General features: G+C 38.4%; 1 non-coding gene across 1 annotated transcript; it reads right to left on the reverse strand.

Moving 5' to 3' along the window:
- Positions 1-23,552: 23,552 nt before the first annotated feature.
- On the reverse strand, positions 23,553-23,656 carry LOC115831320. The gene has a single exon (XR_004026843.1). It is a non-coding gene; the product is annotated as a U6 spliceosomal RNA (small nuclear RNA).
- Positions 23,657-24,108: the final 452 nt, after the last annotated feature.

Genomic DNA, 24,108 nt, shown 5'->3' on the forward strand with positions numbered 1-24,108 from the left:
CAAAGCAAAATTGTAAAAGTCTTTGTGTTACATTCTGAGCATGGAAATAAGAGTTTAAGGAAAAATAACAACTACACTCAATTAAACAATAATATATTTATGGCAAAATGAAGCAAAGGAACAGAGTAAATTTGACATAGTATTAGAAATTAATTTCATATTATAGCGGTTATCTCTATAAGCTACTAAATATTATTTCTTTTTATGAAATGCCAGAAGTTACTAAACACTACTTATCTGTATGTTCAATACTATTATATGTCTGTACAGCCATGCATTGCTTAATGGTGGGGATACATTGTGAGAAATGTGTCTACTGTTAGATGATGTAATTGTTGTGCAAACAGCATAGAGTATAATTACACAAACCTGCATGGCATAGCCTACACACCTAGTCTAAATGATACAGCCTATTCCTCCTAGGCTACAAGCCTGAACAGCATACCGTACTGACTGCTGTAAGTAATTGTGACTTAATGGCAAGCATTTGTGTATCTAAACATATCTAAACATAGGGTACAGTAAAAATGTAATATTATTATCTTATGGGGCTATCATTGTGTAGGTGGTCCTTTGTTGACAGAAATGTCATTATGCAACACATGACCATAATTCTACAATAGACTCTGTTCTTTCCATGGTCTAGCTATCACAGAGACCTAGCACATAGTTGCCCAAAAGATAAACTTATGTTCAAAGATCAAGCGGTCCTACAAGATGAGTTCTCTAGAAGTGTCAGAACAGAAGAGAGAAATGTAGAGATAGAAAGAAACCAAAATGACACTTTAGACTTTTTCTTTTATAGGACAGTGTTTTTTTTTTTCTTTATTACTGGATGGCTCAGCTTTGTAAACCATGGAAATTGACAGGATATAAAGATAGGGAATATCTAAACATGGAGAATACCTTTTCCCTAAGAGCCTTTTACTCACATAGTAACGGTAATGGAGTCTAGAACGGTCTTTCTTATTTTCCCTGAGATAATTGGTTACATTACAGGGTAGAGATCTCTTTTTCTTCTCCTCAAGCGAGGATTTGTTTATGTTCCAGGGTAAAATATAAGTTCTCTCTCCTTTTCTAAAATTTTAATTTACACATTTCTCATTGCATATATTTACTATATTAGTCCGTTTTCACGCTGCTGATAAAGACATATCTGAGGCCAGGCAATTTACAAAAGAAAGAGGTTTAATGGACTTGCAATTGCACACGGTTGGGGAGGCCTCACAATCATAGCAGAAGGCAACAAGGAGTCATGTCTTATGTGGATGGCAGCAGGCTAAGAGAGAGAACTTGTGCAGGAGAACTCCTCTTTATAAACCATCATATCTCAGGAGACTTATTCACTATCAGGAGAACAGCACAGGAAAGACTTGCCCTCATGATTCAATCACCTCCCACCTGGTCTTTCCCACAACACGTGGGAATTCAAGATGAGATTTTGGTGAGGACACAGCCAAACCGTATCAATTGACCAGTTATATTTCGTCTTATAGTTTATGTTTCTAACACAAAAATTGATAAGTGTTTGATCTGATGGATATGCTAATTACCCTTATTTGATCACTATACATTATTTGTATCAAAACATCACTATGTATCCCAAGAATATGGATAAATATTGTTTATCAATTAAAAATACATAAATAAAGGTGAAAAAAAGAATTACTCAAAGTCAAGGCTGTAAAATAAAAAGATTGGCAAATTTGAAAAAAAAAGCCTGTTCATATTACTTTCTCATTTTTCTTAATAAGCTGTAATGATTATATATTCTGCATACTTACCATTTATTTACATGCATGTGTTGCAAGCATTTTTTCCTACTCTAACAGCTTGTCCTTTTACTTTGTTTCTGGAATTCTCTTCCTTGTGGTTATTAAAAGAAACATTTGAAAACTTCTGGCCTAAGTGTTCTCTGCATGGGGCATTTTTGTGCTCTCAAAGAGCCTGAGTGGTAACATACACCACTTTCTTCACCGTATGCTCCTTTCAGCAGGACAGGGCTTCTGAGTCATGAGCACATGTTCTTTGTAGAGCACCAACACTGCTCCACATGATAGGAATGGCTGGTCCCTAAAATATTTCTAATGGAGCGTGAAACTTAAACCCAGCTCATAACACTCCACTTCTGCTGCAGTCACACTTTACATAGGTATCTCTTTAGGATTTTATAGAGTGCTTTCTTTTTTGAAAAATAAAGTTTTTGGGGTATATTTAAAGTTTACAACATGATATTATGGGATACATGTAGATAGTAAAATGGTTAATATAGTAAAGCAGATTAACATATCTATTATTCCAGCAGCTTGTATATACTCCAAATTTTAAACAATTTTGGAGTTTTTCTCCTGTGGTGTGAATCCCCCTGCATTTTCAGGTGAGATGTGGCTCTCAGAGCATTTTGTTTTAGGAAGATGAGGCATTCAATTATTATTTTACTTCGTAGTACTTAGTAAGTGCTTAAACATAAAGATCTGTTCTTTAACCAAGAGATTTCATGTATATGTATATTTATAGAGAATATATAAAACTGTGATAGTCTAGCTTATGAGCATGCACATGGGGTATCTCAGACCCTTAGGTTTGGGTGTTAAAAACCTGATGACATTCTTTTTTATAGTTTTATTTTTTGTGTGTGGTAGAATATACATAAAATTTACCTTTTAAGTCATTTTACAGTGTCCATTTGAGAGACATTTAGCATGTTTACAATGTCATGCAATCATCACTGCTATGTAATTCTAGAACATTTCCATCACCCCAGAAGAAAATCCCATACCTATCAACAGTCACTCATTTATAAGAGGCGATATGGAGGCAGAAAACTCAGAACTAAACACAATGTCCAGGGATTGGCCAGCAATCTGAGAGAGGATTATCCTGTCAATGCCATTTCATATCATTTCCAGAGGAAATACAAATGAAATTGACTATGTAATTGGCCCTTGCTTGACTCCTATGGCCTTCTTCTTTAGTTGGCATACTGTTATGCTATGCTGCCTTCTCTTCCTCGGGTACCTAAGGACTAGAACACAGTTTTATTTCTGGACAGACTATTGTTGTAGTTGTTGCCTTTTCCTTTCTCTCCTCTCTGAGGAGCTAGAATAGAAAATCATTGAAGGGAATTAAGAGATCCTGTTACGTGCTCTGGTGCTAGTGCTTTGCATCTTTACCCTTGAGCTCCCTTCTGGTTTCTCAAGAACCACTGAATTAAAAGTACTTGTGGAAACTATGGCATGCCACTGCCCTGACCTTGAATAATGGAGAAAGTAGAGCTATAAATCTTGCATGCTTAAAAGATTATAGGTCAAAATGCTCCCACTCCACCACCTCCGTACACAAACACAAAGAAATCTAATAGAAAGTAGCACTTGATTTCCATTTATTCATCATTCACTTATTCATTCACTTTTCCATTTATTTTTTCCTTCAATTAGCAGATAGAACCACTTAACTGTTCTATCAGCCTTGACTTTGATCCCTATCAGTCTGTTTATGCTGCTGCCAGAATGGTCTTTTCCAAATACAAATTGAATCATAGTCATTATGCCCCACCCACATTTCCCATTTCCTTGATGAAAAATACCCAATGGTTATCTTCTTAACATTTATACTTCCTTACAGATCTTAACATGATTTACAAGACATAATAATCTGTACCTTCATCCTGCTACTCCCAGGTGGATTTATATGAGAACTTTTATCACATTGTATATTCATTGACAACTTGGAGTACAGTGTGGTTGCAGAGGACACATGCAAAGAGTCATTCTCTTTGTCATCAATATCCATATCTGAATAATTGACATCATGTTCTATATCAAACCCATCCAAAGTAAATTAAATCCAATTCTAAATGGAGAACGATTCAAATCCTATGGATATATGTGTGGGGGTATATATATATATATGTGTGTGTGTGTGTGTGTGTGTAATATAATGTATATTGTTTCAAGAATATCAACTAAAAATTTATTGTCTCACAGTTAAGTGACACCTTTTATCTGTATCTCAAACCACTTTATATCCAAATAGAATTTATATTCTATATTACAATAAAGAAAAATATTTCTCAATATTTTTCTCAATGCAAGTGATGGCTCATATAAAATATTGACTGAATTCTGTTAAACGAGTATTGCTTCCCTGAAGTACTTTATTGGGAAGGATTATGATGATAATGTATTTAGGAGGAAATATCATGAGTGCTGAGGAATGGCAGCTCATATATTTATTATCCCTAGCTATGTTTTATTCTGCAAATTATTTGAAATTATAAAGTCTCTCATTTATTTCTCATTCTCAGCATCTGGAGACTACATAGTATAAGGACTAAGTGCTTAGTAAATTCTGTTGAATGAATTAATAAATGAATAATTCAGTGAATAATTTAATAATATAGTAAAAAATAACATGGTAAGAGCTATTTTTTATTCTTATTTAATCTCATGTCTATAAAAATAATTTATTTTTATAAATTCTTGTATATAAAAAGAATTTATTTTTGTATATAAGAGTTAAACAAATAAATGAAGCACAATAATTTATGTAACCCAGGGGAGCTCAAACTTTAGCAAGCATCAAAGTCCCCTGGAGAACTTCTTTAAACACCCTCTAGGCCCCAGCTCCAGGGAGTGTGATGCAGTAGGTTTTGGATGGGGCCTGACAATTTATATTTCTAACAAGTTCCTAAGTGATACAGCAGCTGCTCCTGCTGTTTCCAAGACCACAGTGGCTGTGAGAACCAGTGATAGGACCAAAACGTCCATAGATACATTAGATACAGGGACATCCAGGAGGTCAAATTGTTTCATGGAGACACCATTTTCCTTTCTTTATCTTTTGACTCTGCTTTCCTCTGTAGTGAACTCATCTTAAGGCAAAGGTTGCTAGAAGGATCTCTTAGCACACACAGTCATTACAACTATATGTTTCAGAGGAGTAGGAGGACTCCTTTCTGAGGGTTTAAACAAAATCTCAGGGCTGATTCTGATCACCGCATGTAATTGACATCCCCATCAGATGAAACGAGAGCAGTTCCTCAAAAGGAAATTAAATGCCGTTGGGCAAAAAGTAATATATCCTCTGCCCACCCTTTTGAAACTGTGCACATCAAAGCCAATGTGTGGGGCCATAGCCCTAACCATGTGTGTGAGTGTAGGGCTAAAACTGAATTAAAAGGCTACTTTCTCCCAATCCAGAGTTTCTTAGAACTTCCTATTTACCTCTGTTCTTCTCATTCTTCTCTAACATGGGTCTAAAAGATTTCCTAGATCTTACAAGAAAAATCCATCATGACAAGATCTAAATAGTCAGGAAGATATTCATTAGGAACACTTAAAATAATTTTAGTCAAATTAAAATAGGAAACATAAAAAATTCATTTGACTTTCTTGAACCAAAATGGCTCAGATAACTGCTGTCAAAATGGTTAATAGAAATTGCATTAAAGTGCTTTGCTTCTTTGTGTAAAAATTAATAAGTGAAAGCACAGTAAGAACATATGTATTTTATGGGCCAAAGGTTCTTTTTGAGGAGATGTGTTGAATATATTGATGTAATTATTATAAGGCAGTCCACCATTTATCTCAAGATGGATATGAAAAGTTCCCCTTCCTTATCATTATAGCTGACGTGGCAGTAGTGTATAATATCACATCCACGATTGCACACTTCTCTGATTAGTTAAAATGAGTACAATAATTTTCACACATGTTGCATCCTTCCTGTAACTATATCTCCAGTCTCTTTACCCTGATAGGACAGGGGAAGGAATGGTATGGGTTGCTGATGCTGTACTTTCTGCACTTCCGGGACTCCTGAAGATACCAATTCCTCTCCTTTCCTTGCGGGATTCTGGGTTTCAAATGTTTTCTTTACATAATTTTGCTGCTGCTAGGCCCTCTGCCCTAGAGGCCCTTTTAGGTTTTGTTTTGTTTTTGTTGTTGTTGTTTTTTTCCATCTGCTGCTATTTGTATTACCTCCTTCAGAACAACTGTATCTCATCAGGTAGCTGTGGTGAGTTTATCCCCTGTGAGAAGGTACATGGCAGATAATCTTTGAAATAAGAGGATCCTCAGTGAGTAGAGAATTGTACAGCATCTAGTGAGGAGGCTGGTGTGATTGTCCTTTCCCAACAGAGGGCAAGCTCCTGATCTTATGCTGGTCACATGTCCCACCTCCTCCAGCCAGCCTATCCAAGATTATGAAACTTTTCACTTCCCATTTTGTTTGACCATGAGTCCATCTATGTTTTCTTCTCAGATCCTAAAGGATCCTCAGAGGAATAATGATGAAAGTAGCCAGGCTCCTGAATTGAATAGTTATTATTTACCAGAGGCTAGTTTAATCCATACACACACACACACACACACACACACATCTTTTATCTTCCCAACAACCACATATGGTGGTTATTATTATTGTTAATATTTAATTTTTATTTTTTTATTTAGATGAGGTCTCATTCTGTTGCCCAGGCTGGAGTGCACTGGCATGATCATAGCTCACTGCAGCCTCCAACTCCTGGACTCAACCCTTCTGCCTCAGCCTTCTGAGTCACTGGGATGACAGGTGTGAGCCACTGCACCTGGCTCTGGTTATTATTATTAACCTCATTTTCTGGTGAGGAAAGTTAGACTTGGAGAAATTACGTAATGGTCCATAACTGGAAGAATTATGGTCAAGACCATGCTGTTTATGTTTGAGTCTATATACTTCACTGTGGTATTATACAATCTCCCAAATAGGCTCCTGGTAGCTATAGTAATTGAGGGAGGCTAAACTGCTCTGACAGACAGCACCCCAAATGTATAATGATTAAGAACACATAAGATCTTTTTTTTTTCATGGAATCAAGGTGAAGTTCAAGGGAGGGTGGGAAATATAGCCTAGATGGGCACCTGGAAGGAGGGGACAGCTAGTAGTCCTTAGCACAGCAACATCTGAGAGTCCATATTTTCCAAAATGAGTATGAAAAATCGAGCCCCACTAATTTTTTAAAAAATGAAAATAAAACCTGTAAAGGGACAGCGACCTCTAAAGGGAATAGAGTACAGTGCATGTCACATAGGTTGATTATTAAATATCGGTTGAATGAATGAAAGAATGCAGCCCTCTCCACTTATCTCTAAATTTATACAGAATCATACATCATTTCCAGGTTTGCTCCATTTTTATTTATAATTTCTAAACAGTAATATGTTAATATGTATGATTAGACAATGTGTACATGAAGGTCTTAACAAGTACAACTTTGGTATATTCATACAACATGGCAATTCCCATAAGTTACAAATTAAGCTAGTTAAAATAATATCCAGATGCCCCCTTTTTAAAATTTTATATGCCCAGAGGGTAAAAACACAATTTGTGAGGGTTATCTGTTTCTTCATTAAGAAGTATATTATGTGGCAAAATGTAACTTGATTTATATGGTACCATGTTACATAAATTAAGCACACAATATGTAACTTTTTTTTCTGTGCAATGGTCTTTCTCTTTAAATAGCTCTTAGTTTGCTGCAATGAAGGAATATTATGATTTCACAGGCACTGCCTAAGAAAGAAATTTAATTAACATGAGTAATTTAAAAATTCATTTAAAATCTTGCAGTGAAATATTTTATGGACAGTGAAGGTAGTAAATTATTGATTGGCTAATCAAATTCTCAATTACTGACTACCTGATGAGTTGTCATCTCTTCAGTAACAGATATTCTCTGGGTGCAATGGCTAAGGCTGACTCTCTCAACATCCATCACACTCTGTTACAAATTAGAGATTTCTTAAAACTCGGCCATTCATTTCTATTCACAAGATTTACGAAGTTATGAATTTAAGATTATGAAATTTTAAATCTTATAAGTTTCTGTTCACAATCACACCCACCTTAGATCAGGTCCCCTTTTGTGGGTGTCTAACATGTCTGGTGTTCAACAAGACACCATCAACAATTGCAAAGACTCAGACTCATTATTAACACAGCAGCTGCCTTTCTATGTCAGTCCCAACCACATGTATAAGAGAATGAGAGAACTCTTGCTAAGTCAGCGCCAATCAAAGCTAGAGCTGGTATTAAATAAAATCTCAGGCTGATAATCTATCGCTAATGTAATCCCCCTTCTACATGGTGGGTAAATCTGGTATTAGCTGCTGTTTTTATGACCATTGTCCAGGGGGTCAAGAATTACAAATTTTTTACCTTGTGATTGATTGGAGGTTATTTTTTTTAAGATGAAGAAAACCAAGGCTTGAAAAAACAAAACAAAAAAGAAACAAAAGAGCAACAATTCAAGTTCCTGTTTTATAAAACGAAATCATAATAATTATGCTCTTTTAACAGTCCCAATGCTTGTTCATCCAAGTTCTAGATTTATTGACTTAACAAATGTTTACTTATCACATGACATTTTGAGTGACATCTGTCTTTACAGAGTTTTATATAGGGCATTAAGAGAAGTAAATAGGCAACTTTAATAAAAGGGGATAAATCTTTTGATAGAAGGATTGAGGAAGATAGGGACAAAAAAAGAGGCAATAGGATAAGGTTCAAGAGGGGCTTAAAGATGTGTTTCTCATAAATGTGACATTTCGGATGAGGACTGAAGATAAAGAATGTTGGGGAGGATTTTCTAGGTCAGTATTTCTAAAACTTTACTTATATGCCAATCAAGTTGGTGACTTTTATCAAATTTATCTTCATTCAATATTATTATTTACTGACTAGTTATTTTTTATCAATTTTTTTAAATTAAAATTATTTCGAAAGACAATTTTATGTCATATCCATAAAAAGAAAATCAAAACCATGTTTTGTGAGCAGAAGGTATTTTGTGATAATAAGTATGTTAACACAAACATGTAATTAAATCTTAGTTAATTACTGCCGTCTGCAGATGGCTATGAGCCTAAGACCTCCTCTTGTGCATGAAAAGAAAATATTAATAATCATAGTGTTAAGCAAGCAAATTCACTTAATATGAAAGTGACACTTTCTCACTGATGTAATCTGGTTGAATAGAAGATGAACCTTTCTAACATTGTGAGATGATTTTTAAAGCTCTGTCTGAGCATCAGTCTAACATTGTTCTTATACCACTTGTGGTACAGGCCTCAAATCTATGGAGACTCACATGGCTGAGGCATAGAAGAGAGCAGCAATTAGGATCCAGAGGCAAGAAAGAAGAGTTGATAACCTAGGAATTATTATTATTATTATTATTATTTTTGAGAAGGAGTCTTGCTCTGCCACCCAGGCTGGAGTACAGTGGCACAACCTCAGCTCATGACAACCTCCACCTCCCAGGTTCAAGTGATTCTCCTGCCTCAGCCTCCTGAGTAGCTGGGATTACAGGTGCGTGCCACCACGCCCAGCTAATTTTTGTATTTATAGTAGAAACGGGGTTTCAGCATGTTGGTCAGTCTGCTCTTGAACTCCTGACCTTGTGATCCGCCTGCCTTGGCCTGCCAAAGTTCCCGGGATTACGGGCATGAGCCACTGCTCCCTGCCCTATGAATTATTTATTATAAGTTAAATATGATTTTAGGGGAGAAAAATTGAAACCAACTTTGCAAAAATTATAACTCAGGAAATTATGACGGTGAAAGAAGTCAGACCTAATGGACTCCATCTTGCTTCTAACATTCAAGTTGTCCTTGTTCATTCCTGGGCATAGGTGGAACTAAATTTAGGCAGGAATTCAGTTCATCGTTTCACACTGAAAAAAAATTGATAATAGCCCTTTCCTGAAAAGACCCGCTTCTTGCATGGGGTCCAGTCTGCCTTTGCAGGACCAACACATTAGCTACAAGATTAGAAATCAACGTTTAGGGGTCATGCAGCCTCTGGCTCCGGGTGTCTGAATCTCCCCAATTTGCTGCTGGGCAAAACAACACTATTGTAAAACCTAAGATCAGTGCTTGAAATATTTTGCAGACTCTGCACCGGATGGATCAGCTGACATCACCCAGATCGGTAATCTGGCTCAACTTGCTCTGCCAGTCTACCCAGAACAGAAAACTGCAAGAAAACCTCACTTCAACCCTGTAAGATTCCATCTCCAACCTGACCAATCAGCACTTCCCACTTCCCAAGCCCCAACCTGCCAAATTATCTTTAAAAACTGATCCTCGAATGCTTCCAGAGACTGATTCGAATAATAATAAAACTCCGGTCTCCCACACTGCCAGCTCTGCGTGAATTACTTTTTCTCCATTGCAATTTCCATCTTAATAAATTGCCTGTCTCTAGGCAGCGGGCAAGGTGAACCCATTGAGCGGTTACAAATTTTCAAAATTGGAGATAGCAATGTAAAAAGTGGTCCGATCATGCAGGACTTTCAAAGCCATATTCAGATGCTCCTTGTGGGTTACTGGTGCAGAGAGCAGCACACTTCTGGTTGAGAAGATGGCCTGGTGTGGAAGAGCATTTTTCCAGTGCTTCCTAATGTACCAATCATCACTATCCCTGCTTTGGTCATGCCATAGGCCTTTGATTAATGAGCATAACTTTGTAATTCATTTTTCATCTGATGGATGCTCAAGTAAAGTATGCAGAATTAATATATTTTAAGCTTTTTTTAGGCAAAGAAGCATTATTAAATATCAAATCATTGAAAAACGAAGGCTCTTATTTAAATCCAAATTAGGAATATCAATAGGAAGACATATCCTTTTCAAGGTCAAAATGCTTATCGTAGTTACTCCTACATTGATTAAGAATGAGTTTTTCAAGTATAGAATTTAAAAGGAAAAAGATGAGATCTGTGAATAATTCTCTTGAGAATATGGAATAGTTATGATTTATATATATTTAAGTATCTTGAGGAAAATACTGAGATTTTATCCTTCTTTGAGCTATGAATTTATTTCTAGCATAAAACTGAAAGCTCTGGACGTCATTGAAGAGAATTCTGCTACATTGTATATTGTGAATAATTGTGTTCTAACTGTAGGTTTTTGGTACCAAAGAGACTGGCCAGCTTCAATTTATTACCATAAGCAGATGAATATTATGGAGCATACAAATTAGCCTCATAAGCCCTACTAAGTGAAAAACAAGACTCAATAAATAGAAACTAGTTTTGTTACAGGTATGTGGTAGAGCCCTAAATTCAAAAGGGATCATCTATTTGTAGGAGCAGTGGACAATTCCGAAACCTGTGGTAGAGGTTTGTAACACAAATCAGAAAGCATATTGTCATCCATAAAGCCTTATGTTCCCTGATTATACTATATGTGCAAATGCATATGTGTGTAATAATAATCATACTGTCAAAAATATGTATTGTATACTTACTTTATGTCAAGTATTAAACAAAGCTGTCTGCTTGTATTATCACATCTAATTCTACAAATAATCTATATCAATGGTTTTCAAACTCTTTTTGACCAGAGCTTACATTGTGTATGTAAGGAGACACACACACACACACACACACACACACACACACACACACACGTCTGTTCTATTGTGGTTGAAAAAATGTTGATCTTGACCCTCTGAATTTATTATGCAAACCACTCAAAGGCTAGGAAACACAGATGGAAAATCATTACTTATGTAGTAAATACTGGCATTTAAGAGTTAGACATTGTATTAGGGTTCTCCAGAGGGACAGAACTAATAGGGTATATGTATACATGAAACGGAGTTTATTAGGGAGAACTGGCTCACAGAGATAGGTTGTCTGCAAGCTGGAGGAAAAAGAAGCCAGTAGGAGCTCAGTAAGAGTCTGAAAGCCTCAAAACCAGGGAAGTTGACAGTGCAGCCTTCAGTCTGTGGCCAAAGGTCTAAAAGACCCCAGCAAACCACGGGTTTAAGTCCAAGAGTCCAAAAGCCAAAGAACCTGGAGTCTGATGTCCAAGGGCAGGAGAAGCAGGAGGAAGCAAACAGCACAGAGAGAAAGAAGGAAGCCAGAAGACCCAGCAAGCAGTTATTCCACCTTCTTCTGTTTTGTCTTTGCCATTCTGGCAGCCGATTGGATGGTGCCCACTCACATTAAGGGTGGGTCTGCCTCTTCCAGTCCATTGACTCAAATGTCATTCTCTTCTGGCAACACCTTCACAGACGTACCCAGAAACAATACTTTACCAGCCATTGAGCCATCCTCTAATCCAATCAAGTTGACACCTAATATAATATTAACAATCACAGGCATCTACCTACTTGATTTTCCAAGTAATCAGTTAGTGATTTGAAATATGTGTATATTTGTGTGTGTTTCTTCAGTGCTTAGGAAGTAATATATGTGTTGTCTATGTGTGTCCATGTTTCTGTGCATATACCATACTATGTTAATTGTTGTTATTTTAAGCTCAACTAGTTTAATCAGCAATTGCTAGGAAGACAACTGGCTACATTTTTGGCAAAAGAAAAGTTACTAAACAATTTCATACCTTATTGTGAAATGCAAATTAAAATAACAATGGGATTTTTTTAATATCACTCAGACTCTGCTGGAGTGAATTTAAGTGTGTATAAACTATCTGCAGGCAAAATTGATAATGTATATCAAAAGTCTTAATAATATGTATAAACAACAAACCAAAAATTCAACTACTAGACATTTATCCTAAGGAAATAATTAAGCACATGGTCAAACTTTTAGCATAATTAACTTCAAGCCTGTTTGTTTTACAGTTGTTTGTAGTAGTGAAAAATTTGAAACAATCAAAATTTTCAACAATTGAGAATTAGATGTAGCAGTAACATCTGTACAATGGAAGGTTATTATGCCACTAAAACATCATGTAAGAGATGATTATATACTGACAGAGAAATATGTTTACAATTTTAATGTAAAAATAAAGAATATAAATAGCTATTTGATGAAAAGAAATAGACTATTGTATTTCTCATCAGAATTAGGGGTTGAAATTTGGGCAAACAGAAGGGGAGGGATTGCTAATTCTATGAAAAGATGCTATTGGATCAAGAGATGTGGGGATCCCAGTTATGCCAGGTTAAAAAAATATAATGGGGAGAAGGAATGGACGTGAGGGAGTTGGAGAAGAAAGATGGGCTGGGAGCAGGGGACAATGAAGAGATGTTTAAAATGTCATTTATTGTATTTTGCTCTCTAACGTCCCTACAGACCTCAAGAAAAGCTACAGGGAGACAGACATTCTTCACCAAGGCTTTATGGGATGCATTGTTCTTTATTTGACTAAATCTCTGGGCATAGCCTGATTCAAGAGTTGCGTGTCAGGCCTCTGAGCCCAAGCCTGCACGTATACATCCAGATGGCCTGAGGCAAATGAAGAACCACAAAAGAAGTGAAAATGGTTGGTTCCTGCCTTACCTGATGACATTACCTTGTGACACTCCTTCTCCTGGACAATAAGTCCCCAGAGCTACCCACTGAGCACCTTGTGACCCCTGCCCCTGCCTGCAAGAGAACAATCCCCTTTCACTGTAATCTTCAACTACCTACTCAACTCCTGTAAAACTGCCCCACCCCTTTGCTGACTCTTTTTTTGGACTCAGCCCACTTGAACCCAAGTGAAATAAACAGACTTGCTCCTCAAACAAAGCCTGTTGGTGGTCTCCTCACACGGATGGGCGTGACATTTGGTGCCGAAGACCCAGGACAGGACACCTTCAGGAGACCAGTCCCCTGTCCTCGCCCTCACTCTGTGAGGAGATCTACCTATGACCTCGGGTCCTCAGACCAACCAGCCCAAGGAACATCTCACCAATTTCAAATCGGGTAAGTGGTCTTTTCACTCTCTTCTCCAATTTCTCTTGCTATCCCTCCACCCTTCAATCTCTCCCTTCCTTAATTTCAGTTCCTTTCCCTTTCTGGTAGAGACAGAGGAGACATGTTTTATCCATGAACTCAAAACTCCGGCACCGGTCACGGACTCGGGAAGACAGTCATCCTTGGTGTCTAAATCACTGCAGGGACACCTGCCTGATCCTTCGCCCACATTTCAGAGGTGTCTCATCACCATGGAGATGCCTGTCTTGATCCTTCACCTTGGTGGCAAGTACCACCTCCCTTTGGTGGCAAGTACCATCTCCCCTGGATGGCAAGTACCACCCTCCCATGCCTGTACCCTCTGTTTCCTCTGGGCTTGCCTCCTTCACTATGGGCAACCTTCCACCCTCCATTCCCCCTTCTTCTCTCTTAGCCTGTGTTCTTAAAAACCTAAAACCTCTTCGATTAACATGTGACCTAAAACCTAAAAGTCTTATTTTCTTCTGCAATACTGTTAGGCCCCAATACAAACTCGACAATGGTTCTAAATAGCCAAAAAACAACACTTTCCATTTCTCCATCATACAAGACCTAGATAATTTTGTTGAAAAATGGGCAAATGGTCTGAGGTGCCTGACGTCCAGGCATTCTTTTACACATCAGTCCCTCTCTAGTCTCTGCTCCCAATGCAACTTTTCCCAAATCCTTTTTCTTTCTCTCTTGTCTGTTCCTTCAGTCTCCATCCCAAGCTCTGAGTCCTTTGAATCCTCCTTTTCTATGAATGCATATGATCTCTCTCCTCCTCCCCAGGCTGCTCCTTGCCAGGCCAAGCCAGGTCCCAATTCTTCCTCAACCTCCGCTCCCCTACCCTGTAACTTTCTATCACCTCCCCTCCTCACATCTGGTCCAGCTTACAGTTTTGTTCCACGACTAGCCCTCCCCTACCTGCCCAACAATTTCCTCTTTAGAGAGGTGGCTGGAGCTGAAGGCATAGTCAAGGTTAATGCTCCTTTTTCTTTAGCTCACCTCTCCCAAATCAGTTAGCATTTAGGCTCTTTTTCACCAAATGTAAAAACCCAGCCCAGTTCATGGCCCATTTGGAAATAACCCTTAGATGCCTTACAGTCCTAGACCCAGAGTGGCCAGAAAGCCATCTTATTCTCAATATGCATTTTATTACCCAATCTGCTCCCAACATTAAAAAAAGCTCCAAAAATTAGATTCTGGCCCTCAAACTCCACAACAGGACTTAATTAACCTCACCTTCAAGGTGTACAATAATAGAGAAGAGACAGCCAAGTGGCAACGTGTTTTTGAGTTGCAATTACTTGCCTCCACTATAAGAGAAACCATAGCCACATCTCCAGCATAAAAGAACTTCAAAACGCCTAAACTGCAGTGGCCAGGCAATCCTCCAGGACCTCTCCTCGCAGGATCTTGCTTCAAGTGCCAGAAATCTGGCCACTGGGCCGAGGAATTCATCCTAAGGAATTCCTCCTAAGCCATGTTGCATCTGTGCTGGACCCCACTGGAAATTGGACTGTCCAACTTGGCTGGCAGCCACTCCCAGAGCCCCTGGAACTCTGGCCAAAGGCTCTCTGACTCCTTCCCAGATCTTCTTGGCTTAGCGGCTGAAGACTGATGCTACCCGATCACCTCGGAAGCCTCCAGGACCATCAAAGATGCTTTGGGTAATTCTTGCAGTAGAGGTTAAGTCTGTCCCCTTCTAAATCAATATGGAGGCTACACACTCTACATTACCTTCCTTTCAAGGGCCTGTTTCCCTTGCCTCCATAACTGTTGTGGGTATTGATGGCCAGGCTTCTAAACCTCCTAAAACTACCCAACTTTGGTGCCAACTTGGAAAACATTCTTTTATGCACTCCTTTTTAGTTATCCCCACCTGCCCAGTTCCCTTATTAGGTCGAGATGTTTTAACAAAATTATCCGCTACCCTGACTGTTACTGGACTACAGCCACATCTCATTGCTGCCCTTCTCCCCAAACCAAAGCCTCCTTCACGTCTTCCTCTTGTAAGCCCCCAACTTTAACCCACAAATATGAGACACCTCTACGCCCTCCCTGGCAATCAATCATACACCCATTACTATTCCATTAAAACCTAATCACCCTTACCCCGCTCAACTTCAGTATCCCATCCCACAACAGGCTTTAAGGGGACTAAAGCCTGTTATCACTCATCTGCTACAGCATGGGCTTCTAAAGCCTATAAACTCTCCTTACAATTCCCCTATTTTACCTGTCCAAAAACCGGACAAGTCTTACAGGTTAGTTCAGGACCTGCACCTTATCAAACAACTTGTTTTGCCTATCCACCCTGTGGTGCCCAATCTTTTTTCACTATTCCCCTGCACCCCTCATCCCAGCCTCTCTTTGCTTTTACCTGGACTAGCCCTGACACCCTTCAGTCCCAGCAGCTTACCTGGGCTGTACTGCTGCAAGGCTCCAGGGACAGCCCTCATTACTTCAGCCATGCTCTGTCTCATGATTTAATTTCTTTCTATCCATCTGCTTCTCACCTTATTCAATATTTGATGATCTTCTACTTTATAGCCCCTCCTGCAAATCTTCCCAACAGGACACCCTCCTGCTCCTCCAACATCTATTCTCAAAGGGACATTGCGTATCCCCCTCCAAAGCCCCAATTTTTTCCTCATCCATTACCTATCACAGCATAATTCTTCATAAAAACACATGTTCTCTCCCTGCTGATCATGTCCAGCCAGTCTCCCAAACCCCAACCCCTTCTACAAAGCAACAACTCCTTTCCTTCCTAGGCATGGTTAGGTACTTTTGCCTTTGGATATCTGGTTTGGCCATCCTGACTAAACCATTACATAAACTCACAAAAGGAACCTAGCTGACCCCATAGATCCTAAATCATTTCCCCACTCCTCTTTCCATTCCTTAAAAACAGCCCTAGAAGCTGCTCCCACACTAGCTTTCCCTAACTCATCCCAACCCTTTTTCATGACACACAGCCAAAGTGCAGGCTGTGCAGTCAGAATTCTTACACAAGAGCTGGGACTGTGCCTTGTAGCCTTTCTGTCCAAACAACTTGACCTTACTATTTTAGGCTGGCCCCCACATTTTTCCTAATACCACACCTGACTCCCATGAGTGAGTGAATCCACCTGGCATTCACTTCATTTCCCCATATTTCCTTCTTTCCTGTTCCTCACCCTGATCACACTTGGTTTATTGATAGCAATTCCACCAGGCCTAATTGCCACTCACCAGCAAAGGCAGGCTATACTATAGTATCTCCCACACCTATCATTGAGGCTGCTGCTCTGCCCCACTCCACTACCTCCCAGCAAGCCGAACTCAGTGCCTTAACTCAAGCCCTCACTTTTGCCAAAGGACTACCTGTCAATATATATACTGACTTTAAATATGCCTTCCATATCCTGCACCACCATGCTGTTATATGGGCTGAAAGAGGTTTCCTCACTACGCAAGGGTCCTCCATCATTAATGCCTCTTTAATAAAAACTCTTCTCAAGGCTGCTTTACTTCCAAAGGAAGCTGGAGTCATTCACTGCAAAGGCCATCAAAGGGCCTCAGACCCCATTGCTCAAGGCAACAATTATGCTGATAAGACAGCTAAAGAAGCAGCCAGTATTCCTACTTCTGTCTCTCATGGCCAGTTTTTCTCCTTCTCATCAGTCACTCCTACTTACTCTCCCAATGAAGTTTCCACCTATCAATCCCTCCCCACTCAAGGCAAGTGGTTCTTAGACCAAGGAAAATTCCTCCTTCCATCCTCACAGGCTCATTCCATTCTATCATCCTTTCATTACCTCTTCCATGTGGGTTACAAGCCACTAGTTCGCCTCCTAGAACCTCTCATTTCCTTTAAGACATTTGCCCTGCATTTCACTCCATTCTTGGTACCTTCCCCTTGTTCTTCGGACTCTCCTCCCAGCCCCTCCTCTTGCTTGCTTATACCCAGCCCCATGAATAGCAATAAAGGTTACTCACAGACACTATGTGCTTTCTCATGTACCATAAAAATCAAACCTCCCCCTCTACTTAGTTGCCCCATCAATCCCCGTTACAACCTCTAACGGCTGATGCCCTTGCTAAATCCCTAAGAGTCTGGGTGCAAGACACCTCTTTTGGTGTTCCCTATCATCTTTTCACTTTGCATTTCCAGTTTTGCCTCACAAAGGTCTCTCCTTCCTCGTGACACCTCCACATACATGTGTCTACCTATTAATTGGACAGGCACATGTACACTAGCTTTCCTTACCCCCCAAAATTAATTTGCAAATAGTACCAAACAGCTTCCTGTTCCCTTCATGACACCAACACTTCACTACTTTTTTTTATTATTATTAATAGACCTCAACTTACTAAATGAAGAGCATTGTTTTTACCTAAATCAATCTGACCTGGTATATAACAACACAAAAAAACTCAAGGATAGAGCCCAAAAACTCACCAACCAAGCAAATAACTAAGCTGAACCCCCTTGGGCACTCTCTAATTGGATGTCCTAGGTCCTCCCCATTCTTAGTCCTTTAATACCTGTTTTTCTCCTTCTCTTATTTGGACCTTGTAGCTTCCGTTTAGTTTCTTGATTCATACAAAACCACATCCAAGCCATCACCAATCATTCTATATGACAAATGCTCCTTCTAACAAACCCAAAATATCACCCCTTACCCCAAAATCTTTCTTCAGTTTAATCTTTCCAGCTCTAGATTCCCACGCTGCCCGTAATCCCGCTCGAAGCAGCCCTGAGAGATATTACCCATTATCTCTCCATACCAACCCCCAAAATTTTCACTGCCCCAACACTTCACCACTATTTTATTCTGTTTTTCTTATTAATATAAGAAGACAGGAATGTCAGGCCCCTGAGCCCAAGCCTGCACATATACATCCAAATGACCTGAGGCAAATGAACAACCACGAAAGAAATGAAAATGGGCAGTTCCTGCCTTAACTGATGACCTTACCTTGTGACATTCCTTCTCCTGGACAATAAGTCTCCAGAGCTCCCCACCCAGCACCTTGTGACTCCCACCCCTGCCCATAAGAGAACAACCCCCTTTAACTGGAATTTTCCACTATCTACCCAAATCTTATAAAAATGCCCCACTCCTATCTCCCTTTGCTGACTCTCTTTTTGGACTCAGTCCACTTGAACCCACGTGAAATAAACAGCCTTGCTGCTCACACAAAGCCTGTGGTGGTCTCTTCACACAAACTTGTGTAACAGTGCCCACTTTTATTTGTATTACTTTTAAAATATTTCAAAAAAATAGTACAAAGTTTAATGTATAATTGCAGCCTACTATTTTATACTTAAAATACTTCTTTGTTTAAGATACAGCTACTAAAAAGTTATGTAATGCCCCTGTTTCTTTCTCCTATGTCCTAATCTGTGAAATGAGATAGCAATCAATTACTTGCCTTGTTAGGTTGATGCATACTTGATAAAAGCCTCCTGCAATATATATCATGCATCAAGCCTTAAATCTGTGGTACTTGGAATTACTATTATTTTAATGGAGATTTATAGAAAGGTCCAGGATTATATTTATGTTAATGCTCCTAATATCTTACTGCTTTACCTAACTTTGCATTTAATAACTCATGTATGATGGACATACCTGGCTATATACTCCAGATTATCCTTACTATTCATACTTGTCTGTAATTTGTTTGTTATTTTAATTCCAAGAAAAATCCTTTTGAGTTTAGATTGTTAGTGTTAGTATAAGGTTTGAGCTTTTTTTGCAAAATATTTAAATTTTCAGGTTTTACCCACAATAGAAATAACTGACATGTTCACAGATTATTCACACTCACTATAATCTAGGAGTATTTAATACACTCAAACCTTATACAACCTTATGAGATAGGTATTATTAAAATCTGGAATTCATAGTAAAGAGAGCTCAGGAACACGTCACTTGTCCAAATTCACAGAGGTGGTAACTGGGAGGGTGGGGATTTAAACTCAGGCAATATGGTGCTATGCCTATGCTCTTATTCACTATACTTATGCTATCCTACTTTCATGGTACTAATTGACTATCTTTGTGCAGTTACATGGGTTTTTCTTTTTAGATAATACTTGTTTAAAAAAAACCAAACTGTAAAAATTTAAAGAGATTTATTCTGAGCCAATGAGTTATGATGGCCCTGAGAAGAGTCTCAAGAGGTCCCGAGAAAGTGTGCCTGAGGTAGAGTGGGGTTATAGTTTGGTTTTATTTATTTTAGGGAGACAGAAGTTACAGGTAAAGACATACATCAATACATGGAAGGTAGGCATTGGTTCAGCACAAAAAGGAAGGCCATCTTAAAGTGGGGGCATACAAGTCATAGGTGGATTCAGATTTTCTCATTGGTAACTGGTTGAAAGAGTTAACCTTTGTCTAAAGACTTGAAGTCAGTAGGAGGAAATGCTTGAGTTAAGATAAGGGGAGTTGTGGAGGCCAAGGTTCTTGTTATGTGGATGAAGGCTCAAAGGTAGCAGCCTTCAGAGAGAACAGATGGTAAGTATCTCTTTTCAGGCCTGAACAGGTGTCAGAATCTTAATCTCTTCTTGATCTTGGAAAGGCCTCCAAAGAGAAGTCCTGTCTGCAGTAATGACGATTCTCTACAGATGCAAATTTGCCCCATGAAACACAGCTTTGCAAAGCCATTTCAAATGACGTCAAAACATACATTTTGGGGTAAATTATTTTGATTTTCTTCAGTGTCTCCTATCTGTTATGTGATGCTATATCAGAATCAGGCTGGAATTTGGTATCTTATTGCCATGAAGAGTCTGTTTGGTGATTTTTATAATCTCCATTTTAATGTTAATGTTTGTCAGTTGTGCCAAAACTTAAGAGAGAATTCAAGACAGAGGGAGTATAAAGAGATGTATCCAATCTCTCTTCCTGTCAGGGGCAAGGATCCAGTTTTTCAGGTTTCTCCAGTATCTCCTTAACCAAAAGGGGATCTGTTTAGTTGATTGGGGGCTTGGGATTTTATTTTTGGTTTACATACCCATCTTGCAATATGTGTATTTTACAAAATGATTAGTGTTATGGACATTATAATTTCTTTCATTAAGTGTCATTTATATTCTACCTGGTTATTGCAGGAACATATATTAAATAATTATTTTTTCCATATTTGTCTTGTAACTAGACTGTATATCCCTTTAATATTATAATGCTCTTCAATAATTCCTTTCAGTTTTTTAGGTACATATGCATATGATTAAGTAATACAATTATTGTTTTTTATATAAGATATAAATAATAAATTTACTTGATGTTTAGCTATAATTTTGCTTCCTTTTGATCTAATTGATTAAGCACTTTTTAAATATTAAAGGTTGTACTTATTTTGAAAGTTTTTAAAACTTTTCTTTTTTTTGGTTTATTGTTTTCTTCAACTTTAATTTTAAGTTTTGGGGTACATGTGCAGGATGTGCAGATTTGTTACATAGGTAAATGTGGACCATGGTTGTTTGCTGCACACATCAACCTGTCACCTAGGTATTAAGTCCAGCATCCATTAGCTATTCTTCCTGATGCTCTCCCTCCCCTTACCTAACCCCCAACAGGCCCCAGTGTGTGCTCATGTGTTCTCATCATTCAGCTCCCACTTATAAGTGAGAACTTGTGCCTTGTGGTGTTCTGTTCCTGCTTTAGTTTGCTGAGGATAATGGCTTCCAACTCCATCCATGTCCCCACAAAGGACATGATCTTGTTCCTTTTTATGGCTGCATAGTGTTCTGTCGTGTATATGTACCACATTTTCTTTATCCAGTCTATCATTGATGGGCATTTGTGTTGATTCCATGTCTTTGCTATTGTGAATAGTGCTGCAATGAACACGTGTACATGTATCTTTATAATAGAATAATTTATATTCCTTTGGGTATATACCCAGTAATGGGATTGCTGGGTCAAATGATGTTTCTGCTTCTATATCTTTGAGAAACTATCCCCTTTCTTCCACAATGGTTGAACTAATTTACACTCCCACCAAAAGTTTATAAATGTTCTCTTTTCTTCACAACCTTGCCAGCATTTGTTGTTTTTTGGCTTTTTAAATAATTGCCATTCTGATTGGCATGAGATGGCATCTCATTGTGGTTTTGATTTGCATTTCTCTAATGATCAATGATGTTGATCTTTTTTTCATGTGTTTGTTAGCCACATGAATGTCTTCCTTTGAAAAGTGTCTCATCATGTACTTTGCCCACTTTTTAATGAGGCTGATAGTTTTGTTGTTGTAAATTTGTTTAAGTTCCTTGTAGACTCTTGATATTAGACCTTTGTCAGATGGATAGATTGCAAAAATGTCCTTCCATTCTGTAGGTTGTCTGTTCACTCTAATGATTGTTTGCTGTGCAGAAGTTCTTTAGTTTAATGAGATCCCATTTGTCAATTTCTGCTTTTGTTGAAACTGCTTTCAGTTTTTTTTTATCATGAAATCTGTGCCTGTCCCTATGTCCTTAATGGTATTGCCTCGATTTTCTTCTAGGGTTTTTATAGTTTTGCATTTTACATTTAAGTTTTTAATCCTTCTTGAATTAATTTTGTATAAGGCATAAGGAAGGAGTACAGTTTTTGATTTTCTGCATATGGCTAGCCAGTTCTTCCAGCACCATTTATTAAATAGGGAATCCTTTCCCTGTTGTTGTTTTTGTCAGGTTTGTCAAAGGTTACACAGTTGTAGGTGTGTGGTCTTATTTCTGAGTTTTCTGTTCTGTTCCGTTGGTCTATGTGTTTTTGTGCTAGTACCATGCTGTTTTTGTTAGTGTTGCCTTGTAGCATAGTTTGAAGTCAGGTAGTGTGATCCTTCCAGCTTTGTTCTTTTTGGTTAGGATTGTCTGGGATATGTGGGCTCTTTTTTGATTTCATATGTATTTTAAAATATTTTTTTCTAATTCTGAAGAATGTCAACAGTAGTTTAACGGAAATAGCATTGAATCTATAAACTGTTTTGGGCATTAAAACATTATAAATGTTTTGGGAATTATGGCCATTTTAATGATACTGATTCTTCCTATCCATGAGCATGGCATGTTTTTCCATTTGTTTGTGTCCTCTCTTATTTCCTTGAGCAGTGGTTTGTAGTTCTTGAAGAGGTCCTTCACTTCCCTTGTTAGCTGCATTCCTAGGTATTTTATTCTCTTTGTAGCAATTGTTAATGGGAGTTCATTCATGGTTTGGTTCTCTGCTTGCCTGTTGTTGGTGTATAGGAATGCTAGGGATTTTTGCACATTGATTTTGTATCCTGAGACTTTGCTGAAGTTGCTTATCAGCTTAAGAAGCTTTTGGGCTGAGACAATGGGTTTTTCTAGATATAGGATCATATCATCTGCAAACAAAGATAATTTGACTTCCTCTCTTTGTATTCGAATATGCTTTATTTCTTTCTCTTGCCTGACTGCCCGGGCCAGAACTTCCAATACTATGTTGAATAGGAGTGGTGAGAGAGGGCATCCTTGTCTTGTGCCAGTTTGCAAGGGGGATGCTTGCAGCTTTCACCCATTCAGTATGCTATTGGCTGTGTGTTTGTCATATATGGCTCTTATTATTTTGACGTGTGTTCCTTTGGTACCTAGTTTATTGAGAGTTTTAAACATAAAGCAATGGCGAATTTTATCGAAGGACTTTTCTATGTCTCTTGAGATAATAATGTGGTTTTTGTCTTTAGTTATGTTTATGTGATGAATTACATTTATTGATTAGTGTATGTTGAACCAACCTTGCATCCCAGGGATGAAGCCAACTTGTGATGGATAAGCTTTTTGATGTGCTGCTGGATTTGGTTTGCCATTATTTTACTGAGGATGTTTGCATCAAAAAATATGGATTTCTTCATGGATTTCCACGTTATCCTTGTGAAGAAGCCATGCTAATCTTCTCTGTATCATATCCCATTTTAGTGTATGTGATGCCAAAGCAAGCATGATAATTCATATTACTAATTTTAATGAGGATTCCTTGGTGTTTTTTTCTAAATTTTGGTACAGAATATACTACTGAGAGTTGATTTTGAAAAAATAGTATTTCTTTCTTGTGGTATATTACTTTTTTTTCTTTTTTGAGACAGAGTCTTGCTCTGTCACCCAGGCTGGAGTGCAGTGGCATGATCTTGGCTCACTGCAAATTCCACCTCCCAGGTTCAAGTGATTCTCCTGCCTCAGCTTCCCAAGTAGCTGGGACTAAGGCATATGCCACCATGCCTGGCTAATTTTTGTATTTTTATTAGAGACGTGATTTCGCCATGTTGGCCAAGCTGGTCTCGAACTCCTGACCTCAAGTGATCCATCTGACTCAGCCTCTCAAAGTGCTCAGATTACAGGCATGAGCCACCATGCCTGGCCAGTGGATTACTTTTTAATAGCATTTATATTC

The sequence above is a fragment of the Nomascus leucogenys genome, chromosome 18 (assembly GCF_006542625.1).
Source record: "Nomascus leucogenys isolate Asia chromosome 18, Asia_NLE_v1, whole genome shotgun sequence".
Lineage (NCBI taxonomy): Eukaryota > Metazoa > Chordata > Mammalia > Primates > Hylobatidae > Nomascus > Nomascus leucogenys.